The sequence below is a fragment of the Oncorhynchus keta genome, unplaced genomic scaffold, assembly GCF_023373465.1.
Source record: "Oncorhynchus keta strain PuntledgeMale-10-30-2019 unplaced genomic scaffold, Oket_V2 Un_contig_15838_pilon_pilon, whole genome shotgun sequence".
NCBI classification, from domain to species: Eukaryota; Metazoa; Chordata; class Actinopteri; order Salmoniformes; family Salmonidae; genus Oncorhynchus; species Oncorhynchus keta.
In genome coordinates, this window is record NW_026279548.1 from 45,001 (window position 1) to 60,867 (window position 15,867).

At 64.3% G+C, this 15,867-nt stretch overlaps 1 long non-coding RNA gene and 1 pseudogene across 2 annotated transcripts; one reads left to right on the forward strand and one right to left on the reverse strand.

The window, feature by feature from the left end:
• LOC127919127 (E3 ubiquitin-protein ligase TRAF7-like) overlaps positions 1-15,867 on the forward strand; it is a 60,286-nt pseudogene that overhangs the window by 30,521 nt on the left and 13,898 nt on the right.
• LOC127919126 (uncharacterized) lies at positions 5,609-6,407 on the reverse strand. 2 transcript variants are annotated; one of them, XR_008101996.1, is made up of 5 exons: positions 6,380-6,407; positions 6,123-6,185; positions 5,966-5,986; positions 5,732-5,857; positions 5,609-5,656 (listed from the first exon to the last, which is right to left on the reverse strand). It is a non-coding gene; the product is annotated as an uncharacterized LOC127919126 (long non-coding RNA). The 2 variants fall into 2 exon arrangements; XR_008101997.1 differs by lacking the exon at positions 6,380-6,407 and having other exon boundaries at positions 6,144-6,167.

Consider the following 15,867-nt stretch of genomic DNA (forward strand, 5'->3'; position numbering starts at 1 on the left):
CTCTTATAAACCACACCTACAGTCTGACTGTTGTCTCTTATAAACCACACCTACAGTCTGACTGTTGTCTCTTATAAACACACCTACAGTCTGACTGTTGTCTCTTATAAAACCACACCTACAGTCTGACTGTTGTCTCTTATAAACCACACCTACAGTCTGACTGTTGTCTCTTATAAAACACACCTACAGTCTGACTGTTGTCTCTTAAAAACACACCTACAGTCTGACTGTTGTCTCTTATAAAACACACCTACAGTCTGACTGTTGTCTCTTATAAAACACACCTACAGTCTGACTGTTGTCTCTTATAAAACACACCTACAGTCTGACTGTTGTCTCTTATAAACCACAACAACACACCTACAGTCTGACTGTTGTCTCTTATAAAACACACCTCCACTCTGACTGTTGTCTCTTATAAACCACAACACACCTACAGTCTGACTGTTGTCTCTTATAAACAACACACCTACAGTCTGACTGTTGTCTCTTATAAAACAACAACACACCTACAGGCTGTTGTCTCTTATAAAACACACCTACAGTCTGACTGTTGTCTCTTATAAACCACACACCTACAGTCTGACTGTTGTCTCTTATAAACCACAACACACCTACAGTCTGACTGTTAATTAGGTACACCCATTTGGTACCAAGTCGCACCCGCCTTTGCCTCCAGAACAGCCTGACTTCTTCGGGGTATAAAACATTCCCCACACCATTACATCACTGCCATCAGCCTGTACCGGTGACACCAGGCAGGATCGGAGCAATGGACTCCCCAACGCCAAATTCTGTCTCTGCCTCCTTGGACCTTTCTCCTCAACGAGCAGTCTCCACCCACAGGACTGGGTGTTAGTCGATTCTCTCCTCAACGAGCAGTCTCCACCCACAGGACTGGGTGTTAGTCGTTCTCTCCTCAACGAGCAGTCTCCACCCACAGGACTGGGTGTTAGTCGTTCTCTCCTCAACGAGCAGTCTCCACCCACAGGACTGGGTGTTAGTCGTTCTCTCCTCAACGAGCAGTCTCCACCCACAGGACTGGGTGTTAGTCGTTCTCTCCTCAACGAGCAGTCTCCACCCACAGGACTGGGTGTTAGTCGTTCTCTCCTCAACGAGCAGTCTCCACCCACAGGACTGGGTGTTAGTCGTTCTCTCCTCAACGAGCAGTCTCCACCCACAGGACTGGGTGTTAGTCGTTCTCCTCAACGAGCAGTCTCCACCACAGGACAGCTGACTGGGTGTTTGTCGTTCTCTCCTCAACGAGCAGTCTCCACCCACAGGACAGCTGACTGGGTGTTAGTCGTTCTCTCCTCAACGAGCAGTCTCCACCCACAGGACTGGGTGTTAGTCGTTCTCTCCTCAACGAGCAGTCTCCACCCACAGGACTGGGTGTTAGTCGTTCTCTCCTCAACGAGCAGTCTCCACCCACAGGACTGGGTGTTAGTCGTTCTCTCCTCAACGAGCAGTCTCCACCCACAGGACTGGGTGTTAGTCGTTCTCTCCTCAACGAGCAGTCTCCACCCACAGGACTGGGTGTTAGTCGACTGCGTTTCTCTCCTCAACGAGCAGTCTCCACCCACAGGACTGGGTGTTAGTCGTTCTCTCCTCAACGAGCAGTCTCCACCCACAGGACTGGGTGTTAGTCGTTCTCTCCTCAACGAGCAGTCTCCACCCACAGGACTGGGTGTTAGTCGTTCTCTCCTCAACGAGCAGTCTCCACCCACAGGACTGGGTGTTAGTCGTTCTCTCCTCAACGAGCAGTCTCCACCCACAGGACTGGGTGTTAGTCGTTCTCTCCTCAAAGAGCAGTCTCCACCCACAGGACTGGGTGTTAGTCGTTCTCTCCTCAAAGAGCAGGCTCCACCCACAGGACTGGGTGTTAGTCGTTCTCTCCTCAAAGAGCAGTCTCCACCCACAGGACAGCAGCTGACTGGGTGTTAGTCGTTCTCTCCTCAACGAGCAGTCTCCACCACAGGACAGCTGACTGGGTGTTAGTCGTTCTCTCCTCAGCGAGCAGTCTCCACCCACAGGACAGCTGACTGGGTGTTAGTCGTTCTCTCCTCAATGAGCAGTCTCCACCCACAGGACTGGGTGTTAGTCGTTCTCTCCTCAACGAGCAGTCTCCACCCACAGGACTGGGTGTTAGTCGTTCTCTCCTGAGAGCAGTCTCCACCCACAGGACTGGGTGTTAGTCGTTCTCTCCTCAAAGAGCAGTCTCCACCCACAGGACAGCAGCTGACTGGGTGTTAGTCGTTCTCTCCTCAACGAGCAGTCTCCACCCACAGGACAGCAGCTGACTGGGTGTTGTCGTTCTCTCCTCAACGAGCAGTCTCCACCCACAGGACAGCAGCTGACTGGGTGTTAGTCGTTCTCTCCTCACGGCAGTCTCCACCCACAGGACAGCAGCTGACTGGGTGTTAGTCGTTCTCTCCTCAACGAGCAGTCTCCACCCACAGGACAGCTGACTGGGTGTTAGTCGTTCTCTCCTCAGGCAGTCTCCACCCACAGGACTGGGTGTTAGTCGTTCTCTCCTCAACGAGCAGTCTCCACCCACAGGACTGGGTGTTAGTCGTTCTCTCCTCAACGAGCAGTCTCCACCCACAGGACTGGGTGTTAGTCGTTCTCTCCTCAACGAGCAGTCTCCACCCACAGGACAGCTGACTGGGTGTTAGTCGTTCTCTCCTCAACGAGCAGTCTCCACCCACAGGACTGGGTGTTAGTCGTTCTCTCCTCAACGAGCAGTCTCCACCCACAGGACTGGGTGTTAGTCGTTCTCTCCTCAACAAGCAGTCTCCACCCACAGGACTGGGTGTTAGTCGTTCTCTCCTCAATGAGCAGTCTCCACCCACAGGACTGGGTGTTAGTCGTTCTCTCCTCAACGAGCAGTCTCCACCCACAGGACTGGGTGTTAGTCGTTCTCTCCTCAACAAGCAGTCTCCACCCACAGGACTGGGTGTTAGTCGTTCTCTCCTCAATGAGCAGTCTCCACCCACAGGACTGGGTGTTAGTCGTTCTCTCCTCACGGCAGTCTCCACCCACAGGACTGGGTGTTAGTCGTTCTCTCCTCAACGAGCGGTCTCCACCCACAGGACTGGGTGTTAGTCGTTTCTCCTCAACGAGCAGTCTCCACCCACAGGACTGGGTGTTAGTCGTTCTCTCCTCAACGAGCAGTCTCCACCCACAGGACAGCTGACTGGGTGTTAGTCGTTCTCTCCTCAACGAGCGGTCTCCACCCACAGGACTGGGTGTTAGTCGTTCTCTCCTCAACGAGCGGTCTCCACCCACAGGACTGGGTGTTAGTCGTTCTCTCCTCAACGAGCGGTCTCCACCCACAGGACTGGGTGTTAGTCGTTCTCTCATCAACGAGCAGTCTCCACCCACAGGACTGGAGTGTTGAGTCGTTCTCTCCTGACGGCGGTCTCCACCCACAGGACTGGGTGTTAGTCGTTCTCTCCTCCGAGCAGTCTCCACCCACAGGACTGGGTGTTAGTCGTTCTCTCCTCAACGAGCAGTCTCCACCCACAGGACAGCTGACTGGGTGTTAGTCGTTCTCTCCTCACGGCAGTCTCCACCCACAGGACTGGGTGTTAGTCGTTCTCTCCTCAACGAGCAGTCTCCACCCACAGGACTGGGTGTTAGTCGTTCTCTCCTCAACGAGCAGTCTCCACCCACAGGACTGGGTGTTAGTCGTTCTCTCCTCACGAGCAGTCTCCACCCACAGGACTGGGTGTTAGTCGTTCTCTCCTCACGAGCAGTCTCCACCCACAGGACTGGGTGTTAGTCGTTCTCTCCTCGAGCAGTCTCCACCCACAGGACTGGGTGTTAGCGTTCTCTCCTCACGAGCAGTCTCCACCCACAGGACTGGGTGTTAGTCGTTCTCTCCTCAACGAGCAGTCTCCACCCACAGGACTGGGTGTTAGTCGTTCTCTCCTCAACGAGCAGTCTCCACCCACAGGACTGGGTGTTAGTCGTTCTCTCCTCAACGAGCAGTCTCCACCCACAGGACTGGGTGTTAGTCGTTCTCTCCTCAGCGAGCAGTCTCCACCCACAGGACTGGGTGTTAGTCGTTCTCTCCTCAACGAGGCAGTCTCCACCCACAGGACTGGGTGTTAGTCGTTCTCTCCTCAGCGAGCAGTCTCCACCCACAGGACTGGGTGTTAGTCGTTCTCTCCTCCAGCAGTCTCCACCCACAGGACTGGGTGTTAGTCGTTCTCTCCTCAGGCAGTCTCCACCCACAGGACTGGGTGTTAGTCGTTCTCTCCTCGGCAGTCTCCACCCACAGGACTGGGTGTTGAGTCGATTTTCTCCTCACGGCAGTCTCCACCCACAGGACTGGGTGTTAGTCGTTCTCTCCTCACGAGCAGTCTCCACCCACAGGACTGGGTGTTAGTCGTTCTCTCCTCAGCGAGCAGTCTCCACCCACAGGACTGGGTGTGGAGTCGTTCTCTCCTCAATAGGCAGTCTCCACCCACAAGACTGGGTGTTAGTCGTTCTCTCCTCAACGAGCAGTCTCCACCCACAGGACTGGGTGTTAGTCGTTCTCTCCTCAACGAGCAGTCTCCACCCACAGGACTGGGTGTTAGTCGTTCTCTCCTCAACGAGCAGTCTCCACCCACAGGACAGCTGACTGGACAACACGTCGTTCTCTCCTCACACGAGCAGTCTCCACCCACAGGACAGCTGACTGGGTGACACGTCGTTCTCTCCTCAACGGCAGTCTCCACCCACAGGACAGCTGACTGGGTGTTAGTCGTTCTCTCCTCAGCGAGCAGTCTCCACCCACAGGACAGCTGACTGGGTGTTAGCGTTCTCTCCTCAACGAGCAGTCTCCACCCACAGGACTGGGTGTTAGTCGTTCTCTCCTCAATGAGCAGTCTCCACCCACAGGACAGCTGACTGGGTGTTAGTCGTTCTCTCCTCAGAGCAGTCTCCACCCACAGGACAGCTGACTGGGTGTTAGTCGTTCTCTCCTCAACGAGCAGTCTCCACCCACAGGACTGCTGACTGGGTGCAAGTCGTTCTCTGTAAACCCTCAGACACTCAGACGTGTGAAAGTCCCAGGAAGTCCAGGCGTTTCTGAGATACTGGAGCGCCCGGCACCGAGCGATCGTACCACGCTCAAGGTCGCTCGTTTTTCCCCGTTCTAACGTCTGATGGACCAGTAACTGAATGCCTCGATGTCTGTCTGCTTTATATAACAAGCTACGACCACGTGACTCACTGTCTGGAGGAGCGATCCATTGTGGTGGATGGGACAGTGTACCTAATAAACTGTCCTGTGTATATAACTCACCTTTCTTGCATTTTTTATTTATTTAACTTGTTATTTGAACTAAAGTCGAGTTAGAACAAATTCTCATTTACAATGACGGCCTCCTGCGGGGACACCTGGGAATATAGAAATAGTTATTTAAAACTATAACACACGCGACAGCAACACCACGGACCAGCAGACAGCAACACCTGGCGACACGGCAGCAACACCTGGCGACACGGCAGCAACACCCGACACGGCAGCAACACCTGGCGACCGACAGCAACACCTGACGACACGACAGCAACACCTGGCGACCGCGACAGCAACACCTGGCCACCGCGACAGCAACACCTGACGACACGACAGCAACACCTGACGACACGGCAGCAACACCTGACGACACTGGCAGCAACACCTGGCGACACGACAGCAACACCTGACGACACGGCAGCAACACCTGCAGCAAACCTGACGACACGGCAGCAACACCTGACGACACGGCAGCAACACCTGACGACACGGCAGCAACACCTGGCGACACGACAGCAACACCTGGCGACACGGCAGCAACACCTGACGACACGACAGCAACACCTGGCGACCACGACAGCAACACCTGACACGACAGCAACACCTGGCACACGAGCGACAGCAACACCTGACGCCGCGACAGCAACACCTGGCGACACGCGGCAGCAACACCTGACGACACGGCAGCAACACCTGACGACACGGCACGACAGCGACACGGACAGCAACACCTGGCAGACAACACCTGACGACACGACAGCAACACCTGACGACACGACAGCAACACCTGACGACACGCAGCAACACCTGACGACACGGACAGCAACACCTGACGACACGACAGCAACACCTGACGACACGACAGCAACACCTGACGACACGACAGCAACACCTGACGACACGACAGCAACACCCACGACGACAGGGCAGCAACACCTCAGACCTGTGTCGGCAGCAACACCCTGCGACACGGCAGGTCACCTGGCGACACGACAGCAACACCTCTGACACGACAGCAGCACCTCCCCGACACGACAGCAACACCTGACGACTTGACAGCAACACCTGGCGACACGACAGCAACACCTGGCGACACCTAGACTGACTGTAGAACCATGATGTCTTTGCCTAGATCCTCAGCCCTGTGTCTGCTTTGTCCAACTGCCTCTTCTCTCCCCTGTCTCTCTCTCTCTCTCATGCCTCTCTCCCTGTCTCTATCTATATCTATATATATATATATATATGATATATATATATATATGCATATATATATATATATATATATATCTCTATATATATATATATATATGTAATCATATATATATATCTTATATGTCTTCTATCTAATATCTCATGTCTCTATCTGTCTTCCTTGTCTCTCTCTCTCTCTCTCTTCTGTCTTAATCTCTCTCTCTCCATGTCTCTCTCTCTCTCTCCCTGTCTCTCTCTCTCTCTCCTTGTCTCCCTGTCTCTCGTCTCTCTCTCTCTCCCTGTCTCTCTCTCTCTCTCTCTCCCTCTCTCTCTCTCCTGTCTCTCTCTCTTCTCTCCCGTCTCTCTCTCTCTCCCTGTCTCTCTGTCTCCGTAATCTCTCTGTCTCTCTCTGATCTCTCTCTTCTGTCTTCCTTGTCTCTCTCTCTCTCTTCTCTGTCTTCCTTGTCTCTCTCTCTCCTGTCTCTCTCCCCTGTCTCTTGTCTCTCTCTCTCTCTCTCCTTGTCTCGTCTCTCGTCTCTCTCTCTCTGTCTCTAAGTCTCTCTCTCTCTCTCTCTCTCTCTCCCGTCTCTCTCTCTTCTGTCTCCCTGTCTCTCTCTCCCCTGTCTCTCTCTCTCTCCCTGTCTCTCTCTCTCCCCTGTCTCTCTGTCTCTCTCCCTGTCTCTCTCTCTCCCTGTCTGTCTCTCTCTCCCCCGTCTCTCTCTCTCCCTGTCTCTCTCCTGTCTCTCTCTCTCCTGTCTCTCTCTCCCTGTCTCTCTCTCTCCTCTCTCTCTCCCTTGTCTCTCGTCTCTCGTCTCTCTCTCTCTCTGTCTCCCGTCTCTCTCTCTCCCCTGTCTCTCTCTCCCTGTCTCTCTCTCTCGTCTCTCTACCCTGTCTCTCTCTCTACCCTCTCTCTCTCTACCCTGTCTCTCTCTCCCCTGTCTCTCTCTCTCCCCTGTCTCTCTCTCTCTCCCTGTCTCTCTCTCTCCCTGTCTCTCTCTCTCCCTGTCTCTCTCTCTCCCTGTCTCTCTCTCTCCCTGTCTCTCTCTCCCGTCTCTCTACCTGTCTCTCTCTCTGCCTCTCTCTCTCTCCCCTGTCTCTCTCCCTGTCTCTCTCTCTCCCCTGTCTCTCTCTCTCCCTGTCTCTCTCTCTCCCTGTCTCTCTCTCTCTCCCGTCTCAGACCCTGTCTCTCTGTCTACCCTCTCTCTCCCCTGTCTCTCTCTCCCCTTTCTCTCTCTCTCCCCTGTCTCTCTCTCTCCCCTGTCTCTCTCTCTCCCCTGTCTCTCTCTCTCTCCCTGTCTCTCTCTCTCTCCCTGTCTCTCTCTCTCTCCCCTGTCTCTCTCTCTCCCTGTCTCTCTCTCTCTCCCTGTCTCTCTCTCTCTCCCTGTCTCTCTCTCTCTCCCCTGTCTCTCTCTCTCTCCCCTGTCTCTCTCTCTCCCCTGTCTCTCTCTGTGTGTGATGTAGGTGTGGGACGTCCAGACCCTGCAGAAGGTGAACACAATCCGTGCCCATGACAACCCGGTGTGTACGCTGGTGTCCTCCCACAGCATGCTGTTCAGCGGATCCCTCAAGGCCATCAAGGTAGAGACGGAGACCTTTCCTTTTAAAATAGAGGTCGAGGCTGCTTCCTTCACTTTCCTGGTGTCAGTAGAGACAGAGATGTGGAGAGACGGTCCCCTCTCTTTCCTGGTGTCAGTAGAGACAGAGATGTGGAGAGAGACGGTCCCCTCTCTTTCCTGGTGTCAGTAGAGACAGAGATGTGGAGAGACGGTCCCTCTCTTTCCTGGTGTCAGTAGAGACAGAGATGTGGAGAGAGACGGTCCCTCTCTTTCCTGGTGTCAGTAGAGACAGAGATGTGGAGAGAGCGGTCCCTCTCTTTCCTGGTGTCAGTAGAGACAGAGATGTGGATAGAGACGGTCCCTCTCTTTCCTGGTGTCAGTAGAGACAGAGATGTGGAGAGAGACGGTTCCTCTCTTTCCTGGTGTCAGTAGAGACAGAGATGTGGAGAGAGACGGTCCCTCTCTTTCCTGGTGTCAGTAGAGACAGAGATGTGGAGAGAGACGGTTCCTCTCTTTCCTGGTGTCAGTAGAGACAGAGATGTGGAGAGAGACGGTTCCTCTCTTTCCTGGTGTCAGTAGAGACAGAGATGTGGATAGAGACGGTCCCTCTCTTTCCTGGTGTCAGTAGAGACAGAGATGTGGGAGAGACGGTTCCTCTCTTTCCTGGTGTCAGTAGAGACAGAGATGTGGAGAGACGGTTCCTCTCTTTCCTGGTGTCAGTAGAGACAGAGATGTGGAGAGGACGGTTCCTCTCTTTCCTGGTGTCAGTAGAGACAGAGATGTGGAGAGGACGGTCCCTCTTTCCTGGTGTCAGTAGAGACAGAGATGTGGAGAGAGGCGGTTCCTCTCTTTCCTGGTGTCAGTAGAGACAGAGATGTGGAGAGACGGTTCCTCTCTTTCCTGGTGTCAGTAGAGACAGAGATGTGGAGAGAGACGGTCCCTCTCTTTCCTGGTGTCAGTAGAGACAGAGATGTGGAGAGAGACAGTCCCTCTCTTTCCTGGTGTCAGTAGAGACAGAGATGTGGAGAAGACGGTTCCCTCTCTTTCCTGGTGTCAGTAGAGACAGAGATGTGGGAGAGACTGTTCCTCTCTTTCCTGGTGTCAGTAGAGACAGAGATGTGGAGAGAGACGGTCCCTCTCTTTCCTGGTGTCAGTAGAGACAGAGATGTGGAGAGCCAGACGGTTCCTCTCTTTCCTGGTGTCAGTAGAGACAGAGATGTGGAGAAGGCGGTTCCTCTCTTTCCTGGTGTCGGTAGAGACAGAGATGTGGACCATCCACCATCACCACCCATCCCCACCACCACCACCACCACCATCACACCACCACCATCACCACCACCTCCACCATCACTCACCATCACCACCATCACACCACCACCATCACACCACCACCATCACACCACCACCACCCACCATCACCATCACCACACACCACCACCACCACCACCACCATCACACCACCACCATCACACCCCACCATCGCACCGCCGCCACCATCACCATCGTCACCATCCGCCGCCACCGCCACCGCCGCCGCCGTCGCGCCGCCGCCGCCGTCGCCGCTGCCTGCCGTCGCCCGCCGCCGTCGCGCCGCTGCCGCCGTCGCCGCCGCCGCCGTCGCGCACTATGCCGCCGTCGCGCCGCTGCCGCCGTCACGCCACTTTCGCCGTCAATCCGCCGCCGTCGCGCCGCCGCCGTCGCGCCGCTGCCGTCGCCGCCGCCCCGCCGGCTGCCGTCATCGCCCGGCCGCTGCCGTCCGCCGCCCCATGACTGCCGTCTGCCGTCGCTATCGCCGTCGCCGCCGCCGTGACTGCCAAATCGCCGTCATGACCGCCGTCCGCCGCCGCCGTCGCGCCGCCGCCCCATGCCGCCGCCCCATGACTGCCGTCGCCCCTTCTGACCGTCGCCGTCGCCGCCGCCGTCATCGCCGCCGTCCGCGCCGCCGCCGTCGCCGCCGCCCGCACCGCTGCCGTCGTCGCCGCCGCCGTCATCGCCGTCGCCGCCCCATCGCCGTCGCATCGCCGTCACGCCGCCGCCGTCGCGCCGCCGTCCGCCGTCCATCGTCCGTCCGCCGCCGCCGATCATGCTCTGCCGTCGCGCATCGCCGTCGCGCCGCCGCCGTCGCGCCGCCGCCGTCATCGCCGTCGTCGCCGTCGCGCCGCCGCCGTCACCGCCGCCGTCGCGCCGCTGCCGTCGCGCCGCCGCCGTCGCCGACTGCCGTCGTCGCCGCATCGCCGTCGTCATCGCCGTCGCCGCCGCCGTCGCACCATGCCGCCGTCGCATCGCCCCGACTGCTATCGTCGCCGCCCCGCCGCCGCCGTCGCGCCGCCGCCGTCACGCCGCCGCCGCGACCGCCGTTATCGTCGCCCGTCGCTCATCGCCGTCCATCGCCGTCCGCATCGCCGTCGCCGCCGCCGCCGTCGCCGCACCTGACCGCCGTCGCCGCCGCCGCCGTCGCGCATCGCTGCCGTCCGCCATGACTGCCGTCGTCGCATCACTGCCGTCGCGCCGCTGCCGTCCACCGCCGCCGTCGTCGCATGACCGCAAATCGTCCGCATCTGCCGTCCCGTGACTGCCGTCGCTATCGTCGCCCCATGCCGTCAGTCATCGCCGTGACGTCGCCGCCCGTGCCGCTGCCGTCGCCGCCGCCCCCCGCCGCTGCCGTCGCCGCCGCCGCCGTCCCAAATCGCCGCCGCCGCCGTCCGCCCCCATGACTGCCGTCGTCGCATCATGACATCACCGCCAAATCGCATCACCGCCGTCACCCCATGCTGCCGTCGTCGCCCCATCGACTCGCCGTCGCCCATATTTGCATCGCCGCCGCCGCCATGCCGCCGCCATCGTCGCCATCATCACTGCCATCGCCGCCGTCGTCATGACGCCGTCCGCCGCCGTCGCTGACTGCCGCCGCCGCCGCCCCATGCATCGTCGCCGCCGCCGCCGTCCGCCGCCCCGCTGCCGCCGCGCCGTCCATGCCGTCGCCGCCCCATGACTGCCCGTCGCCGCCTGCCGCCCCATGACTGCCGTCGATCGCCGCTGCCGTCGCCGCCGCCGCCGCTCATCGCCGTCCGCCCATCGCCGACTGACGCAAATCGCCGCCCATGTCTGCCGCCGCCGCCGCCATGACTGCCGTCGCGCACCGGGCTGCCTGCCCGCCGCCGTCACATGACTGCCGTCGCCGCCGCCGCTGCCGTCGTCGCCTGCCGTCCGCTATCGTCACTGCCAATCGCCGCCGCATAAATCGTCCCCATGACTGCCGTCGCCGCCGCCATGACTAATGCCGTCTTCGCCGCCGCCGCATATCGTCCGCCGCCCGCGCCGTCGCCGCCGCCGCCATGACTATCGCCGCCGCCAAATCGCTGCCGCCGCCGCGTCGCCGCCGCCGCCGCCGCCGCCGCCTCGCCTAATCGTCGCCGTGGGCTCGCCGCCGCCGCCGCCGCCGTCGCTCGCCGTCGTCGCCGACCGCCGTCCGCCGCCGCCCGCCGTCTGCCGTCGCCGCCGACCGCCGTCCGCCGCCCGCTAATCGTCGCCGCCGCCGTCATCGCCGCCGCCGCCGCCATCATCGCCGCCGCTGCCGCCGCCGCCCGCCGCCGCCGCCGTCGCCGCCGCCGCCATGACATATCGCCGTCGTCGCCGCATGCCGTCGTCGCCGCCGCCATATCGCATCAAATCGCCGCCCCGTCGCTGCCGCCGCCGCCGCCGCATGCTGCCGTCGCCGCCCATGACTGCCGTCGCCCGCTGCCGTAAATCGCCGCCGCCGTCCACTGACCGCCGTCGCCAAAAATCGCCGTCGCCGCTGACCGTCCGCCGCCAGCCGTCGCCGTCGCCGCCCCATGCCGCCGTCGCCGCCGCCATGACCGCCGCCGTCGCCTGCCGTCGCTAATCTCGCCTGCATCATATCTGCCGTCAAATCGCCGTCGCTGCCGTCGTCGCCGCCATGACCGCTGCCGTCGCCGCCGCCGTCGCATCCGACCGCCGTCGCCGCCGCCGTCCGCCGCCGCCGTCACCGCCGCCCCGACGCCGCCGCCGCCCCATCGCCGTCGACCGCCGCCGTCGCCCCGCCGTCATCGCCGCCACCGCCGCCCCCCCGCTGCCGCCGCCATCGCCGCTGCCGTCGCCGCCCCATCGACGCCGCCGCCGCCCCCCGCTGCCGTCGCCGTCGCCGCCGCCGTCGCCGCATGACTGCCGTCGCGCCGCCACTGCCATCGTCGCCGCCGCCGACTGCCGTCGCGCCGCCGCTGCCGTCGTCGCCGCCGTGACTGCCGTCGTCGCCGCCGCCTGCCGTCGCGCCGCCGCTGCCGTCGTCGCCGCCATGCCGACTGCCGTCGCCGCCACCGTCTGCCGCCGCCGTCGCCGCCCCTGGCTGCCGTCGCCGCCGCTATCGTCGCCGCCGTCATGACTGCCGTCGCCGCCGTCGCCCTGCCGCCGTCGCCGCCGCCGTCGTCGCCGCCGCTATCGTCCGCCGCTGCCGTCGCCGTCGACCGCCGCCGTCGCGCCGCCGCCCCCGGCTGACCGCTGCCGTCGCCGCCGCCCCTGCCATCGCCCCGCCGCCGTCGCCGCCGCCGCGTCGTCGCCACCGCTGCCGTCGCCGCCGCTGCTGCCGTCGCCGCCGCCGCTGCCAAATCGCTAAATCGCCGCCCCCTGCCGTCGCCCGCATGCCTGCCGTCGCCGCCGCCGCCTGCCGTCGCCGCCCCCATGACTGCCGTCGTCGCGAGCTGCCGTCGCCACAATGACTGCCGTCGCCGCCGCCGCCGTCGCCGCCCCGTCGCTGCCGCCGTCCGCCGCCGCCGTCGCCGCCGTCACGCCGCCGCCATGACTGCCGTCGTCGCCCCGCTGCCGTCGATCGCCATGCTGTCAAATCGTCCCCCATGCCTGCCGTCGTCGCCGCTGTCGCGCCGCCGTCGTCGCCCATGACTGCCGTAATCGCCGCCGCCCCATGACCGCCATCGTCGCCACCGCCGCCGCCATCGCCGCCGCATGACTGCCGCCGCCGTCGCCGCGTCGTCGTCATCGTCCCATGATCGCCGCCCGCCGCATGACTGTAAATCGCCGTCCGCCGCCGCCGTCGCATCGCCGCCGCCGTCGCCGCCGCCGCTGCACGTCGCCGCCGTGACTGCCGTCGTCCCATGACTGCCGTCGCCGCCCCATGCCTGCCGTCGCCGCCGCCGCCGCCGTCGCCGCCGCCCGCCGCCGCTGCCGTCGCACCGCCCCATGACTGCCGTCGCCGCCGCATGACGCCGTCAAATCGTCGCGCCGCTGACTCGTCATCGCCGCCGTCGCCGCCGCCGTCGCCGCCGCCGCCATATCCGCCGCCGTCGCGCCATGATGCGCGCATCGTCATCGCCGCCGCTGCCGCCGTCGCCGCCGCCGTGCGCATCGCCGCCGCCCCTGACTGCCGTCGTCGCCATGACTGCCGTCGTCGCCATCACCGTCAAATCGCCGCCGCATGACGTCGCAAATCGCCGCATCGCCGCCCGCCGTCGCCGCCGCCGCTGCCGTCGCCGCCTGCCGTCGCCGCCGCCGTCGCTGCCGTCGCCGCCGCCCGCCGTCGTCGCCGCCCCATCACCGCCGCCGCCGCCGTGACTGCCGTCGTCGCCGCCGCCGACTGCCGTCGCCGCCGCTGCCGTCGCCGCCGCCCCGCGCCATCGTCGCCGTCCCGCCGCCCCGCTGCCGCCGTCGCGCCATCGCCGTCGCCGCCGCCGCTGCCGTCGCCGCCTGCCGTCGCCGCCGTCGTCGCCCCATCGCCGCCGCCCCACCTGCTGTCGTCGCCGCCGCATGAATCGTCGTCGCCGCCGACTGCCGTCGCCGCCGCCGCCGTGACTGCCGCCGCCGCCGCCGCTGCCGTCGTCCGCCGCTGTAAATCGATCGTCGCCGCCGCCGTCTGCCGCCGCCGCCGCCGCCGCCGCCGCCGCCGCATCGCCGTCCATCGCCGCCGCCGCCAAATCGTCGCGCCGCCGCCGTCGTCGCCGCCGCCGCCGCGCGTCGTCGCCCCGCCGCCGTCGTCGCCGCCGACTGCCGTCGCCGCCGCCGCCGTCGTCGCCGCCGCCGTCGCCCCGCCGCCGCCGTCGTCGCCCCCCGCCGCCGCCGCCGCCGCCATCGACTGCCGCCGCCGCCGCCCCGCCGTCACTGCCGCCGCCGTCGCCGCCGCCGCCATCCGCCGCCGCCGTCGCCGCCGCCGCCGCCGCCGCCGCCGTGACTGCCGTCGCTTTATGACTCATCGCCGTCCGCCGCCCCGCTGACTGTCGTCGTCGCCCCGCCGCCCGCCGCCACCGCCGCCTGCCGTCGCCGCCGTCGCCGTCCGCCGCCGCCCCGTCCGCTGCCGTCACCGCCGCCGCCGACTGCCGTCGCCGCCGCCGCTGCCGTCGTCGCCGCCATGCCGCCGTCGTCACCGCCACCCCGTCGTCCGCCGCCGCCGTCGCTGCCGCTGCATCGTCGCCGCCGCCGTCGTCGCATGACTGCCGTCGCCGCCGCCGCCGTCGTCGACTGCCGTCCGCCACGCCGTCGCCGCCGCTGCCGCCGCCGCCCCGTGCCGCCGCCGCCATCGTCGCCGCCGCCGTCGCTGCCGCCGCCGTCGCACCGACTGTAAATCGCCGCCGCCACTGCCGTCGCCGCCCCGTTGCCGCCGCCGTCCGTCGCCGCCCGCCGCCGTCGCCGCCACCGCCGTCGTCGCCGCCGTCGCCGCCGTCGCCGCCGCCGCCGTCGCCGCCGCCCCGTCGCGCCGCCGCCGTCGTCCGCCGCCGCCGTCGATCGCCGCCGCCGCCGCCGCCGCCGCCGCCGTCCTGCCGTCGCCGCCGTCATCTGCCGCCGCAGTAATCGTCGCCGCCGCCGTCGTCGCCGCCGCCGTCGCACCGCCGTCGTCGCCGCTGCCGTCCGCCCCATGACACCGTCGCCGCCCCGACCGCCGTCCGCCGCCGCCGTCGTTGCGCCGCCGCCGTCGCTCCGCCGTCGTCGCTGCCACCGCCGCCGCCGCATGACTGCCGTCGTCGCCGCCGCCGTCGCCGCCGCCGTCGCATCGCCGCCGTCCATGATCCGCCGTCCGCCATGACTATCGTCGCCGCCGCCGTAAATCGCCGTCGTCGCCGCCCCGCCGCCGCCTGCCGCCGCCGTCGCCGCCGCCTACTATCGCCGCCGCCGTCACTGCCGCCGCCGTCGTCGCCGCCGCCGTAAATCGCCGCCGCCCCGCCGCCGCCGCCGCCGCCGCCGTCATGACTGTAATCGCCGCCGCCGTCGCTGCCACCGCCGTCGCCCCTGACGTCGTCGCCGCCGCCGTGCCATCGCCGCCGCCGCCGCGCCGTCAATCGCCGTCGCCGCCGCCGCCGCCGCCGCCTGCCAAATCGCGCCGCCGCCGTCCACCGTAAAATCGCACCGCCGCCGCCGTCGCCGCCCGCCGACGCCGTCGTCGCCGCCCCGTCCGCCGTCGCCAAATCGCCGCCGCCGTCGCACTGCCGTCGCCGCCTTCGTCTGACTGCCGCCGCCAATCCGCCGCCGCCGTCGTCCGCCGCCGCCGCCGCCGCCGCCCCACGCGTCGCCGCCGTCGCCGCCGCCGCCGCCGCCGTCGCATCGCCGCCGCCGCCGCTGACTGCCGTCGCCGCCGCCCCGTCGCTGCCGCCGCCGCCCCCATGCCGCCACCATCGCCGCCGCCATGACTGTCGTCGCCGCCGTCGCCGCCGCCGCCGTCAAATCGCCGCCCCGTCGACTGCCGCCGTCGCCGTCACGCCGCCGCCGTCCGCCGCAAATCGTCGCCGTCGCACCGCCCGTCATGATCGCCGCTGACTGCCGTCGCCGTGCTGCCGCCATCGCCGCCGTGGCTGCCGTCGTCGCCGCTGC